A 16,240-nucleotide genomic window follows, 5' to 3' on the forward strand; every position below is an offset into this window, starting at 1 on the left:
CGGGTGCGGCTGTGTTATCCAAACGAAAGGGGTAAGCATTAAGTGACAGAGTAGTTTCGTTTTGTATGTTTCCTATTCGACCATTCCGCTAAATCTATAATTTAATTTTTGTGAAAATTAAAGTTAAAATACACGATTAAATAGAATTGACGCTTCGTTTTATATGAGTTCCTTTGTCTTTAATCTCCCACTTCATAGCATTGACAGATGAGATTTAGTAACATGTGTTCCACAACTATAACATCTGTTATATTATACTATGCAGTGTGCACGAATTGAGGGTTACGAAACACCTGAGACTAAAGACTGCCAATGCTAGAAAATCAGTATAGTAAATGTAGTTTCAAAGTGTTCATTTATTCTAAATCATTTACACTATCGTCAGAAGGTTTCTTTTTTAATACAAGATGCAAGAACAACAATAAAAGGGAAACATATGTTCGGGAAAGTAAAAGTACATTGGCAGGGATTAACCTAGAATATGCACTGGCCATTTGGCCTATTGTTGTCCCGGGCTCTTGGTCTGAACAGCCTGCTGTGATTTATCAGTGGGGAGATTTAAACATTTGTTTAGTTACCAAGTTAGCATCATTGTTTTTCTTCATCGATTTAATATGAAGCACGCGATCAGTGACTACCTTTATCAAATTGTTTATAATTAAGGAAATTTGGTTGTGGAAGTGTATTTGATCATATTTTCCTGTCTATCAATAATTCGATTATGGTTAGGTATTTTTCATATTATCATTTCAGCGAAGAGCTGGTTGTTAAACACATTAAACTATGACTTCCAAAACAAAGGGTTGTTTGTTTTTCCTCTTCTGTCGTAGTTAGATTCAAGGTCTTAAATTATTACTAAAGCCTTGGTTGGTAATAGGCCTACTGACCTTTCAAATATAACCAGTAGGCCTACTAATTGTGATATGCCTGCTTATAGTTACAGGAAACCATGTTCTTTATTATAGTAGTTTTGAAATAAAATTTGACAAAGGTGACGCGAACGATTTCATGAAATAGATCCTTTTTAAGTTTAACAAAGGATAAATTTAAATACATCACAATGTGTTTACTTAAATAAATGTTGCTAATACTACAATTTATGAAGATTGTCCTGAAGAAACATTTATAAAGATGACTCCTCTCCTTTTGCATAAGATTTTAAGATTGTTTCTGAAACCCGGGACAAGTCATGCGAGTCTCGTGGGAGTAATGTGTCATCGTCTGTTAGTTGGCCAATGTTTACACCAACCCTCGTAATTCCTTTTACACCATGTTGGGACAATACAGCATCTTCGATAAACAACCCCTTAATTATTCCCAAATAAGAACAAAAAATAGAATAAACTATTAAAAATAAAAAAAAAATAAACAAAATCTAGATAGATAATTAAAACTGTTACCTGAAGTCTCTTCATTTACCTACAGAGGTACAGAATAGGAATTTTGGAAATTAAGGTAAATTGTGTGTGAGGCTGGCGAACGGTACAAAGCAGAATCGTCATTGTTTGATAACGCAATTGGGCTATAGGTGGACGTGGGCGTGGGCTGAAGCGTTCCGATGACGTCATTAGTCTAGCGAGCCAAGATAAACAATGTCCGGACAACCTGAACTGAGGAAAACAAGTGTGAGACCCTTAATTTAAAACGCAATTCATATCTTCTGTCTTGTAAGATTTTTACAAACATGCGTAGATATATTAATCATTAACACCAGGTACAACCTGAATATTATTTTTTATTTGCAGCCTTCGAAACAAACATAGGCTAATATTATCGTTAGATCTGCTTCTTTCCCACCGTTTAGCTTCAAGGTTTCAAGTACATTCATGAATGGCAGAGACAAAGGACAGTGACAGTGCCTTAGCTAGCGTGATAATACCCCTGAGATTAACCATATATATATATATATATATATATATATATATATATATATATATATATATATATATATATATATATATATATATATATATATATATACATATGGTAAACGCCAAGCCCCTCTCTGCCTAAGCTTGGACCAGGGAGGGCCAGGCAATGGCTGTTCGTGACTCAGCAAGTAGACCTATAGGCTCCCCCAATACCCATCCGTAGGTCACAGAGATGGTGAGGTTTCAGACGCTACAAGAAGCTATCGATCTCGAGTAGGACTCGAATCCGAGTCCCGCAGATTGCTTAGCAGGGACGTTGTTATCAATCTACCACAACCCTACATTAAGGGGTCGGTTGCCTGATGCGCCTTCTAATAGCATCAAGCATGGTTTATAATTTGGTAGAGGGTTCTTACGAAGACTTGTCCTTGTAATCAACCACAATTATTGGTAGTGGGCCTAAACTTTGAGGAAATACAGTAGTTCAATTGCAAGACAGCAGATGTCCTTTCAGTTGCTTTATACGACACGCAGGGCGTATGGTGGTAGCCTAGTATTCTTACACACCTGCCACAGGACAAAAAAATAATAGGCCTACCGCTAAACCCATCTAAATTAGATATCTTGACAAAACATATTCTATTGCCAACTCTATTAATTCATATACGTGCCGGAATTGCGGATGGATGTATGTGTTTATGTATTTTAAGAACTAGACTATCTCAGAAACTTATGCCCCATGTATCATGTATTGTGAATTTCTTAGTGTTATCTGTAGAATGTTTGATTCACGATAAGAGCTCGCGTGGGAATATGAATGCTCAACTACAACAGATAAACTGCCAAGAGAGATGTACACGATATGTTGAATTTTGTTTAATTACCACCTTCTTGAATTTTCGAAACGTAAAATGATGGAACTCTACATGAAAATAAATGAGATATAGTATTATTATTATTATTATTATTACTTGCTAAGCTACAACCCTAGTTGGAAAAGCAGGATGCTATAGGCCCAGAGGCCCCAACAGGGAAAGTAGCTCAGTGAGGAAAGGAAACAAGGAAAATAAAATATTTCAGGAAGAGTAACAACATTGAAATAAATATTTCCTGTATAAACTATAAAAACTTTAACAAAACAATAGGAAAAGAAATAAGATAGAAGAGTGTGCTTGAGTGTACCCTCAAGCAAGAGAACTCTAAACCAAGGCAGTGGAAGACCATGGTACAGAGGTTATGGCACTACCCAAGACTAGAGAACAATGGTTTGATTTTGGAGTGTCCTTCTCCTAGAAGAGCTGCTTACCATAGCTAAAGAGTCTCTTCTACCCTTACCAAGAGAAAAGTGGCCACTGAACAATTACAGTGCAGTAACCCCTTGAGTGAAGAAGAATTATTTGGTAATCTGTGTTGTCAGGTGTATGAGGACAGAGGAGAATATGTAAAGAATAGGCCAGACTATTCAGTGTGTATGTAGGCAAAAGGGAAAATGAACCGTAACCAGAGAGAAGGATCCAGTGTAGTACTGTCTGGCCAGTCAAAAGACCCCATAACTCTCTAGCAGTAGTATCTCAACGGGTGGCTGGTGCCTTGGCCAACCTACTACCTATGTATAGTACATAAATAGCTCATTATAATAAATGGAAAATAGTTATATGTAGTTTACAATAAAACTTTAAATTGATTTGAATGATGAGAAATAAATAAAGAAAATATAAACCCAGTACCGAAGACAAGTGTATCTTATATAATAAGACTGACAATGAAAAGAATGCTAAGGCGCTAGGCCTACTTTCATTTTCATTTATTTAATCCTAACGGATATTCAAGGTGATGTAAACGTTGGACACCTTCACTGAACTACGGTTTATTTAGTTGGCAAAATGATTTTAAACCTACCAATGTAATACACGGTCACCGAGATAGACATTTCTTATTGCGTCTCAGGGGTTTTGTCCCTTGGAATCTGTATCCCAGACACGTGGTATACTAGGTATCGTGTCCTCTAGGGTATCAACCCCTGAGAATTTGGCTTGGGAGAATGTTTTCTTCTGGGTTCACTGGTATCAACCTCAATAATGTGTAAAATACGAATATTTCTCCCACTTCGATTAATATAATTAGCCTAGTTATGATACCACAGACGTCTTGTTTTATGAAGTTTACTTATAGCAATATCAAATTGAAGGTTACATAAAATTAATACATTTGACGGAACAGCAAAGATTTCACAAATGCAACGCATTCTCATAAATATATTTCTTCTGACAATCAGCTGATTATGTGGATATAGCTTAGAGGTAGTAGGTTGGCCACGGCACCAGCCGCCCGTTGAGATACTACCACTAGAGAGTTGTGGGGTCCTTTGACTGGCCAGACAGTACTACATTGGATCTTTCTCTCTGGTTACAGTTCTTTCCCTTTGCCTACACAGGCACCAAATAGTCTGGCCTATTCTTTACAGATTCCCTTCTGTCCTCATACACCTAACACTGAGATTACCAAACAATTCTTCTTCTCCCAAGGGGTTAACTACTGCACTTTAATTGTTCAGTGGTCACTTTCCTCTTGGTAAGGGTAGAAGAGACTCTTTAGCTATGGTATATAAGCAGCTCTTCTAGGAGAAGGACACTCCAAAATCAAACCATTGTTCTCTAGTCTTGGGTAGTGACATAGCCTCTGTACCATGGTCTTCCACTATCTTGGGTTAGAGTTCTCTTGCTTGAGGGTACACTCCGGCACACTGTTCTATCTAGTTCCTCTTCCTCTTGTTTTGTTGAAGTTTTTATAGTTACATTGGAAATATGTATTTCAATGTTTTTACTGTTCTTAAAATATTTTATTTTTCCTTGTTTCCTTTCCTCACTGGGCTATTTTCCCTGTTGGGGCCCCTGGGCTTATATATAGCATCCTGCTTTTCCAATTAGGGTTGTATCTTAGCATTTGATAATAATAATAATAATAATAATACTCAATTTTTTCTTTTTAATGAGGCGCATTTGCACAGACTCGCAGCGGTGCCCCTTTAGCTCGGAAAAGTTTCCTGCTATCTGATTGGTTAGAATTATCTTGTACAACCAATCACCGATCAGGAAACTTTTCCGAGCGAATAGGGCACCCTTGCGAGTCTGTGCAAATCTGTCTCACTAAAAATAATTGACTATAGTGTTATATTATCAAGATATCACTTCCATGGAGTAAAAGAGACTCTAGTTATGGTAAGCAGCTCTTCTAGTAGGACACTCCAAAATCAAACCACTGTTCTCCAATCTTGGTTAGTGCCATAGCCTCAGTACCATGGTCTTCCACTGTCCTGGGTTAGACTTCTCTTGCTTGAGGGTACACTCGAGCACTCTATTCTATCTTATTTCTCTTCCTCTTGTTATTTTGAAGTTTTTATAGTTTATGTACGAAAGATTTGTTTTAATGTTGTTATTGTTCATATACTTCTCTTATATATACTTTATTTCTTGATATCCTTTCCTCACTGGGCTATTTTGCTGATAGAGCCATCATGGCTGATGGAGTGGTAACACGGGACAAATTAAATGTCTACCTCAGTCCACAAGTTTTATATATTTTTGTGCGTTTTCCGTGACTTTCTTAGACGCTGAAATGTTTATCAAGAACACAGACAAATCCAGACATGACAGGCCAAGGAGGCTGCTGCCGATGACCTTTGGTTACATAGCAGCCTAATCTGCCATACCAGAACCTCGACATGAGGATGGCCCCATTGCCCAGTCCAAACCTCTTGCCATCGTGAACCTTAACAAGTCCGACCACTTTTAGATGTTTCTCAAAGGTCTTACCGTCTCCTGTTCTTACTCTGGCCAGCATCAGTGTGCAAGAAATATGCAGAAGTAATCTGGCCCGGTAAAGTTGAAGCGTGTGGAAGAAGCCAAGCACAGCATTTACCCATTCACCATATCAGGATGGCAAGGTCCCCGGTGTTTGCAAGATTTGGACGTTTGTCAGCTGTAAACGCTCATTTTCCAAAATTAAGGAAGGAAATACGTGAAGGGAAGTATAAAGAACTACAGGTCCTCAATTTACAAACTTAATTGGTTCCAAGATGCTGTTTGTAAGTCCAATTTGGTAATTTTTGGCTTAGTGATGTCTATGATTCAAATCTGATAGCAGCATAAGCATGGTATTTATTTAACATCTAGGAAACTAGCTGGTTTCTAGTTTTAGGCATTGCTTATGTTAATCCTTCAGGTCTTGGGAACTTATCGGTCTTTAAATAGAGTATTGTTTTAATTCCTCACATAATTTTTACTAACAGTTGATAAAAGAATTTCCATTTAATCAATCAGTCAATTAATGGAAGCTTGTTTCCATCTCAACCCGTATGATAAGGTCAACTGTGTTTGTTTTCTTGAAACTACCTGATTTCTCTTCCTTTTGTTTTGTTAAAGTTTTTATAGTTTATGTAGGAAATGTTTATTTTAATGGTGTTACTGTTCTTAAAATATTTTGTTTATTCTTGTTCCCTTTCCTCACTGGGCTATTTTCCCTGTTGGGCCCCTTGGCTTATAGCATATCCTGCTTTTCCAACTAGGGTTGTAGCTTAGCAAATAATAATAATAATAATAATAATAATAATAATAATAATAATAATAATAATAATAATAATAATAATAATAATAATAATGGGATTACAGCATCGTACTTTTCCAACAAGGACTGTAGCTTAGGAAATAATAATAATAATAATAATAATAATAATAATAATAATAATAATAATAATAATAATAATAATAATAATAATAATAATAATGGATGGGTTCGAACCTCAAACACGTAAGAAGATTGTTTGAATTTTGATCTTATGCCAGCATAGGTGGCCAGTAAAGACAGTTAAGGCGTGTCTTAATGTTTCAAAGGGTATAAATTACCAGGTGTGGACTTCAGGACTTACTAAACAAGCTGAGGCGACGCTAGAAAGAAACTAACAATTTTCAGTCTAAAGAGTAAGTGTTAGTACAGCTACAAATTTAAATTATGTATAAACAATTACACGTCTATGATGAATGTAAATATTGGGTTATATAGATTCATTCTATGAGTTGTAGTTAATCTTTTAATAATAAATATCCAAAAGTCTCGTTCTCACAAAATACGTTCCTTCACTTCCAACTTCGTATTAATGAAGTGATCAATAGTACCACGCTTTCATGTTTATACCTTGAATAGTAGCTTACACCGTGAACAATGAATCGTTGACATTCCAGAAAACTTTAAATAAATAAATCAATCAATACACAAAGGCTTTGCTCTTGTACGACTATTATCTCTGGCGTTATTCTTAACTGTTGATTTCACTGATATCATCATCATTATCTCCTCCTACGCCTATTAACATAAAGGGTCTCAGTTGTATTTCGCCAGTCATCTCTATCTTAAGCTTTTAATTCAATACTTCTCCATTCATCATCTCCCACTTCGCGCTTCATAGTCCTCAGCCATGTAAGTCTGGGTCTTCCAACTCTTCTAGTGCCTTGTGGAGCCCAGCTGAACGTTTGGTGAACTAATCTCTCTTGGGGAGTGCGAAGAGCATGCCCAAACCATCTCCATCTAACCCTCATCATAATCTCATCTACATATGGCACTCTAGTAATCTCCCTCACAATCTCATTTATAATCCTGTCCTGCCATCTAACTCCCAATATCCTTCTGAGGGTTTTTTCTTAAATCTACTAAATCTATTGGAGATTGTTTTATTGTCATACCATGACTCACGTCCATAGAGTAACGCCGATCTCACTAAACTGATATATAGTCTGATTTTCATATGTAATTTCAGGCTGTTTGATTTCCAAATTTTACTTAACCTAGCCATTGTCTGATTTTTTTTTTCAATCTTTCAATAAACTCTAATTCTAAAGACCCTGTAAAAGAGATCATAGCTCCCAAATACTTAGATAATTCTACCTCATTAATCCTTTCTCCTTCCAATGATATTTCATCTACCATTGCATGCTCCGTTCTCATAATCTCTGTCTTCCTTCTATTTATCTTCAACCCCACCTCGTGTGATATTTCATGCATTCTGGTAAGCAATCATTAAAAATCCTGTGGTGTTCTGCTGACAAAGACGGCATCATCAGCATACTATAGGTCTGCTAAATTCCTATCACCAATCCAGTCCGATCCTTCTCATCCATCTCCGACTGTTCTACTCATTACAAACTCCATGAGGAGGATAAACAACATAGGTGATAACACATTCCCTTGGAGTACTCCGCTGTTCACTGGAAATTCAATTTGATAAGACTTCATTTACATTAACTTTGAACTTGATATGCTCATGAACAGACTTAATTAAATTTACATATTTAAGATGAATTCCATAATAACGTATGGCTCTCCACAAAATTGGTTGGTGCATGCTATAAAAGGCTTTGGATTTCTTTATTATACGCATTGCTGTACATATGTCAAAATGAAAATTTGGTCAGTGCAACTTCTACCTTTTCTAAATCCTGCTTGTTTATCTCTCAGCTTTTCATCAATCTTTCTCCCCAGTCTCTTTAGAATAAGCATACTATATATTTTCATAACAACTGACGTAGGTATGATGCCTCTGTATTTTCGGCCAGTATCATCTCGGCAGTTATTCCATCGTATCCAGGGGCTTTCCATCTCTTTAGTATTTTGAGGATAGCTTTGACCTCAAACACACTGAATTCATTCATGGGCACACCAAGGTCTTCCTCAGCTTCAGTTATACCAATCAAATTATTCCCTTCATATCTCCTATTCATGACCTCACTAAAGTGTTCCATTCAACGTTGTCTTTCTTCATCTTTTGTTATTATGATAGCTCCATCTCTCTTTTTGATGGATATATGCTTCTTCTTCTTTGCCCCAGTCGAGATTTCATTAATAATTCTATGAGCAATTCTTACACCATAGCCACTTCATGAAATCATAGCTTTGTCAGCCTCATCTACTTTACTGTCTAAATATTCTCTCCAGTCATTCCTGGCTTTTCTTTTGACCTCGCTGTGAATACTGGAATACTTAGCATGCTCTACCTTGTAATTTTCATTACTTCCTCGAAAACTTTCAACAATCAATTTCTGTCTTTGCCTCCTTTTTATAGTATCCCAAGTATCATTTGATATCCAAGGCTTTCACCTTGTAACTGCATGTCCCAAGACTTCATTACCAACTGACTGATATATGTTCTTAATATCACACCATTCTTCATTAATTGTTTGTTCTTCGTCTCTAAAAGTCTCTGAGACTGCAAATCGATTCCTAAATTCAATTGAAAATGTTTCTCTGTGCTCCTCTTCTAAAAGCTCAGTTGTATCCAACCTAGGTATTCTATCTACCTTTCTGTTGGGTGATTTCAGTTTTAATTTCAAGGTGGTAATTAGGGAATAAAGTAATGTTTCTCTCCACAACTATATCTCGTCTTACATCGTCAGCAGCATTTTTTCTCGATTTGTAATCAATTGTCATTCACTATATTAGTTTTGCAAACATTTTTACGGTGCTTTTAATTAATCGTTATTCAATTATTATTCTTATTCTCCTTATTAGTCATCCTGCATATCTTTAGGCTACTTAACTGCTGCGTCTTCTTAAAGACCTGTGCTTCATTTGTATTTTTTTTTTGTTTGGCAACCTGTTTCACTTGCAGCATCTTTTTTTTTTTTAACTTTCTTTACCCATTATTCATTTCATTTATAAACATTATCATTCCAACACAACTCTCATCTTGTTAGTCTAAAGACTTACGCCTAATTTTCAAGAAGAAAATCGCTATGCGCACCACGCCATCTTTTAGTTAAAAAATTCTGTAAGTAATTCTGATTATTTTTTAAAAATACGTGTTATGATGAAGCTGCTATTATTTTGTTTCATATTATACCTTTAAGATTAATTTAATATTAAATCGGTTACATTTTTTGGCCATCGCTATTGATTTAACTCCCTTTCAAATGGATGGCTTTGCTGGTATGTGTTTATGGTTGCTATTCAGATGTGCTCTAAGTTCACGCCGCACGCGCACACCCACATGGCAACACCACGTGTGGGCCCCACCACGTGTTTACATTTAGTTCGGGGAAGAGGCCCGGCACTGTTTATTATTATTATTATTATTATTATTATTATTATTATTATTATTATTATTATTATTATTATTATTATAAGTTAAGCTATAACCCTATAATTAGAAAAGCAGGGTAGGGTTCAAACAAGGAAAAATATCCCAGTGAGGAAAGGAAATGAATAAACTATATATCAGAAGTAATGAATAAAGAAAAATAAATATCTTAAGATCAGTAACAACTATAAAGTTTGATCTTTTAAAGTTCTGAAATTTATATTATTCATTGACGTTTCAGTCAATCGTAAATAATAAATTTAACTATTTAATCGTTTTAAATAGCTATTGTTTATATAACTATAATATCTATGTCAAAAAAGTATTAACCATTCTCATATACTGAAGGAACGTTTCAAAGAACTCTGAGAAGTTATAGATGTAGAAATGAAAGGGAGTAGTTTGGCTAGGGCACCAACCATCCGTTGAGATACTACCGCTAGAGATATTGGGTCCTTTGACTGGTCAGACAATACTACATTGGATCCAAGGTCTATATATGTTCCCTCTCTCTGGTTACGCCTCATTTGGTTTTTGCCTACACATACACAGAATAATCTGACCTATTCTTTCCTCGTTCTCCTCTGCCCTCACACACTTCAAAACATTGAGATTACCAAACAATTCTTCTTCACTCCAGATGTTAACTACTGCACTTTAATTGTTCAGTGGCTACTTTCCTCTTGGTAAGGGTAGAAGAGACTCTTTAGCTATGGTAAGCAGCTCTTCTAGGAGAAGAATACTCCAAAATCAAACCACTGTTCTCTAGTCTTGGGTAGTGCCATAGCCCCTCTACTGTGGTCTTCCACTGTCTTGGGGGTAGAGTTCTCTTGCTTGAGGGTAGACTTGGGCACACTATTCTATATTATTTCTCTTCCATTTGTTTTCTTGAAGTTTTTATAATTTATAGATGAACCACAACTAAGGTTGTAGCGAAGAAAATAATAATAATAATAATAATAATAATAATAATAATAATAATAATAATAATAATAATATTAATAATAGGAACGCCAGAAAATTTACAATTAGAAAAAAATTTGCCCAAGATAGCACCCATAAATGCGTTTGTTTATAAAGGCCTATATATTCTGCTAAGAAACTTGAGTTAGTTACAGGAAACTTGATTAAATAGATTTGAAGCTTGATAACACCGGTGTAACAATAGACAAAGGATATAGTTGTGAAAATTGAGAAAAGCAGGATAGTTAAATTCCGAAGGTGAACAGAAAAACAAAAGAACTTCTTGAATCACACGAGAGAAAAGTTACATTTCGATGATTTTAAAATGGAGAGAGGTGCATGTAGATCACATAAAACTGATGGGGGCTGCAAAAGTGAATAGAGGAAGTATGATGAACCGTGACAAGGAAAAAAAAAATTCTTTCGTTCAGGGCAAGAAAAGAACATAAAGTTGTTCCTTCCGTTAATTTTGACTCTTTTAAAGTCTTATTTGATTCTCGCCTTTATCCTCTTAGTTCCAGCTTATTTCACTCCTAAATCCGAGTAAATCCTATCCAGTAGGATTTATTATGTCTTGTGGCTTCTAATAACAGATGAGTCGTAGGGATTACGTATGATCATGATTTGCCGAGGTTTCGTTCACGAACGATTTCATTACCTCCTAGCTTTAGATTTTATTATCTTTATTCCCATTTTCTTATATATATATATATATATATATATATATATATATATATATATACATATATATATATATATATATATATATATATACATATATATACATATATATATATATATATATATATATATATATATATAAATATATATATATATATGTATATATATGTATATATATATATATATATATATATATATATATATACAGTATATATATATATATATATACAGTATATATATATGTATATATATATATATATATATATATATATATATATATATATATATACTGTATATTTATGTATATATATACATATATATATATATATATATATATATATATATATACTGTATATTTATGTATATATATGTATATATATATATATATATATATATATATATATGTATATATATATATATATATATATATATATATATATATATATATATATATATATATATATATATATATATATAGTTATTATTACGGCTGGCGAATTACGTAAACTTCCGAGCTCCAAACTCACCTGTTTATATTTTACACAAATCTGTTACACTTGAAAAATAATATCCGAGCTCTGAGAACATTACACAACTCCCAGACGGCAATATATACTAACACTGAATAGCCAAAGGTCTCTTACGTTACACTCAAAACAAAAACTAGGTGATTACTTTAGATGAACTATTCTAAACCAACCTCTTACTTCGGTTCTTTGTCAGGGGATGCGAGCAAAGAACTGAGAAAAAAAATATTGGTGATTGAAATAATACACACTTTACAAAAATGAATATATTCTATAAAAAGTTAACAGCCATCAACAAGAATTAACGCCAAAAAATATATCACTCAAAATATTAATCCTGAAGTAAACCTTAGACTAAGACTAAAAACTGATATTCTCTAAAATATATATACTGTATATATATATATATATATATATATATATATATATATATATATATATATATATATATATATATATATACAATCCCTTGTTTTACTGGAAATTAATTTATAAGAAATATTTAATTTTTATGATTAATGAAAAGAGTTAATACTTTAACACTCCAATGAACATACAATAATAAAATTTACATATATGTAACTGTTACACACACGTCTTTTGGTTCACAAAAGGTTACAGTATGGTTAGGCAGAAAATTTTAATGTACTTAACTGTTTAACCTAAATCTCACAGGGGCTGTTACAAAAATTTATGTTAGATGTACTTACATTAACACACTACACTTGAATTCATCATCATCATCATCTCCTCCTACGCCTACTGATGCAAAGGGCCTCAGTTATATTTCGTCAGTCGTCTCTAACATTCCAAATACTTATTTTCAATTTTCTTTAGTATTTACAAACCGGGAGATTCTTAGCACCCTGCTATGCCCGGGACTAGGGGCCAATCTGTCATCTTCTCTTTCCATGACTGACTAAATCCATAGAGGGTTCATTGGCTAGATACATTCAAAGGCTAGCCAGTTCCTAGTGATGCGCAGTGCCTATCTAACTAAGGCAAGTGACCTCTGCCAGTCCATACTAATTCTAGTAAAATCAACCGCCAGGCATCAGGAGTAAAAGCTGAAGAGACAGTTTGTCAATCACCTTAAACCTAATCTGTCACCCTGCTGCTAGTGAGTTCATCGAGATTTAGGGGGCCATTTTCTCCACACCCACAGCTCTCATTACTCCACCAAGTTGCTCATCCGCTTATATGAGTATAACACGGTTGGTAAAGAACGGTTGTACAGTTGAATTAATATCCAATAATTTAACCAACGTTTGAATAATACTATACACAATATATGTTGGATAGAAATCCCTTATTCACGTTAGAGAGGACAAACACTTGAGAGGAGAGAGAGCAAGTGGATGTTAGCTCTTTCAAAGGGATATTGACTTAATTATTCCAGAACCTTCCAGTTCGGCCTACTGTAAGCGTGGGGGCAGGGTCTAGCGGCGTAAGGTTGCCAACGTAGTAAATTTGAAGAAGGGGTACTAACCTTGCTTGCGAGACAACTCTCTCCCACCTAACTCTGCCCACTGATCTCTCGTGACAATAAAAAAAGAGTAAATCTAATTCGAGAATTTTCATGCACTTTCTAACCCGTTGGAAACATAAAGATGACGTAATCCTTCGTATCATAACTCATGTATGTCATACCTTTTAACAAAATTACATAAGACTTTGTAACAAAACTACATGAAATAAAAAGTTAACTCTTAAAAATAACATAAATTTACACATACTGAATTGAGTGAAAATACAATTAAATGAATGACGAAAGTCTTATGTAATTTACATATATTTACTTGAACCTACATGAGGGGTACTCACCTTACGAGCTGGGTATGCATCTCTTAAATACAAAAATGATATACATAGATAAAATATTTACTCTCATGCTAGACCGGCTTCATAAGATAGCTCTCCCCAAAAAGATTATCTATTCTGGTCCTTAATCCACCAATTCAGTCCGAGATAGGTAATCTGGAACCACGTTATCTTCAATACAATATGGTTGCAAACATAATGACCACCTAGTTAACTTTGGATTATTATTCTTTATTATATTAACAAAAGTTAAAGGATTGTGAGCCAAGTAAACGGTAATTTCATCATTCTGTGGTCTATTCACATAAACTCCAAACTTGCTTATCGCTGTGATTGGTGCTAGCAGTTCCTTTTTAACTCTCGAGTAGGCTCGCTGACGCTTCTTCAGCTTTAACGATATAAAACAAACAGGGTGAAGAATTCCTTCCTTGTCTTCTTACAATAAGACAGCTGTAACCCCATTATCCAATGCATTTACTTGGATAAGGAATTTCTTGTTGAAATCAGGTGCTCGCAGTATCGGTTTCGAAGTTATGGTCTATATCTTGTCGAAGGATTACTGGCACTCGCTGGTCCATACAAATTTTTCCTTAGGGGTAGTCAAATCTGCCATGAGAGCTACTACAGCTGAAAAGTTTAAGCAAAAACGTCGGTAAAATCCTGCCATCCCTGAAAATCGTTGTAATTGCTTCCTCGTGGGGGGGTTAGGCTTCCCTTATTCCTTCGACGTTAGCGGCTACTGGGGCAATTTGTCCTCTTCTGACTTCCCAAGTACCAAACTGTTGCCTTTCCAAATTTGCTCTTCTCCAGGTTAATCGTCAGGTATTCTCCTCGTAGCTTTTGAAATATCTTCTTCAGGATTTGGAGATGTTCCTCCCAGGTTAATGAATATATCAAAATAACGCCGAGATATACAACTACTCCTTCAATAGATCCTAGTAGGGTATCCATCACTCGCAGAAAGGTAGCGGGTGGGTTTATTAGACCAAAAAGCATGACTGTATATTGATGGGGTTATAAAAGCTGATAACAATTTTGCATTGTCTTCCAAAGGAATTTGATAATAGCCTTTTAACAAGTCGATCTTGGACACGAACCTGGCTTGTCCTATGTTGTCGAGTAATTGGTCTATGAGCGGCAATGCATAATTATCGGCCACACTGATCGAATTCAACTTTCTGTAGTCCGTACACATCCTGAAAGATTGTCTGGTTTTTTTACACGAGCAAGCATGGAGAACTGTAAAGGCTAGGGCTTTGTTCAGCTAATCCGTTTTTTAAGAAATAGTCTACTTCTCTCATGACTTCTCGGTGATACGGCGACAGTGGATAAGCGCATTGTTTGAATTGTCTTTCCGTATTTTTAAGGTGTATCTCATACTTCGTCAAGTTGGTTTATTTCGAGACGTCCGAGACAATTTTAGGGAAACTTCTAATCAATCGGCTTAATTCCTCTTGCTGCTCCTTATTCAAATGAGTTAAAGTCGCTTCCAGGTTCCGAATGATGGGTGAATTATTCACTTTGCTTACCGCCCCTACCTCATATCCATCGTCGTCTTCCGTGGATGGAATGGTTCATGCCATACACTCCTGTGAAGCATCAGTCTCGTTTTCACTTGAGTAGAGTTTCAGTAGGTTAACGTGTACTTTCCCTTGACTTTTCCTTCTTCCTGGGGTTTCGATAACGTAGGTCAGGTCACTGATCTTCTCCAAAATCCTGAAAGGTCCTTGGAACTTCTTGGTGAGTGGGAATCTACTTATCGGTAAGAAAACCAACACCTGTTGTCCTACCACAAACTATCTGTCCTTACTTTTCATATCAAACCTTTACTATTTTACCTTGACTTGTTTTCAGGTTTTCTAAGGAAGATTTCCTTATCTGGCCAATCCTTTTCCTCAAATTCTTGACATGTTCTCCATCTGTTTCCTCTTAATCCTTCCATTTTTCTGCCAACATTTTAATTGGTGCTCGTGCTTCTCATCTAAACACCATTTCATTCGGGCTACATCCCATGCTTTCTTGATAAGCATTGCATACCTCAAATAGCATCAACAGTAATTTGATGTCCCATTGATTTCCTGTTTTGTTGCAGTACTTTAACATACTCTTCAGGGTTTGATGAAATATCTCCAATGCACCTTGGGTCTCCGGGTGATAGGCAGTAGACAGGTGTTGTTTCACATCCAACAGTTTTATCACGTCCTGAAACAATTTTGATGTGAAATTTGTTCCTCAGTCACTCTGAACAATTT

This window comes from Palaemon carinicauda, chromosome 20 (assembly GCF_036898095.1).
Source record: "Palaemon carinicauda isolate YSFRI2023 chromosome 20, ASM3689809v2, whole genome shotgun sequence".
NCBI classification, from domain to species: domain Eukaryota; kingdom Metazoa; phylum Arthropoda; class Malacostraca; order Decapoda; family Palaemonidae; genus Palaemon; species Palaemon carinicauda.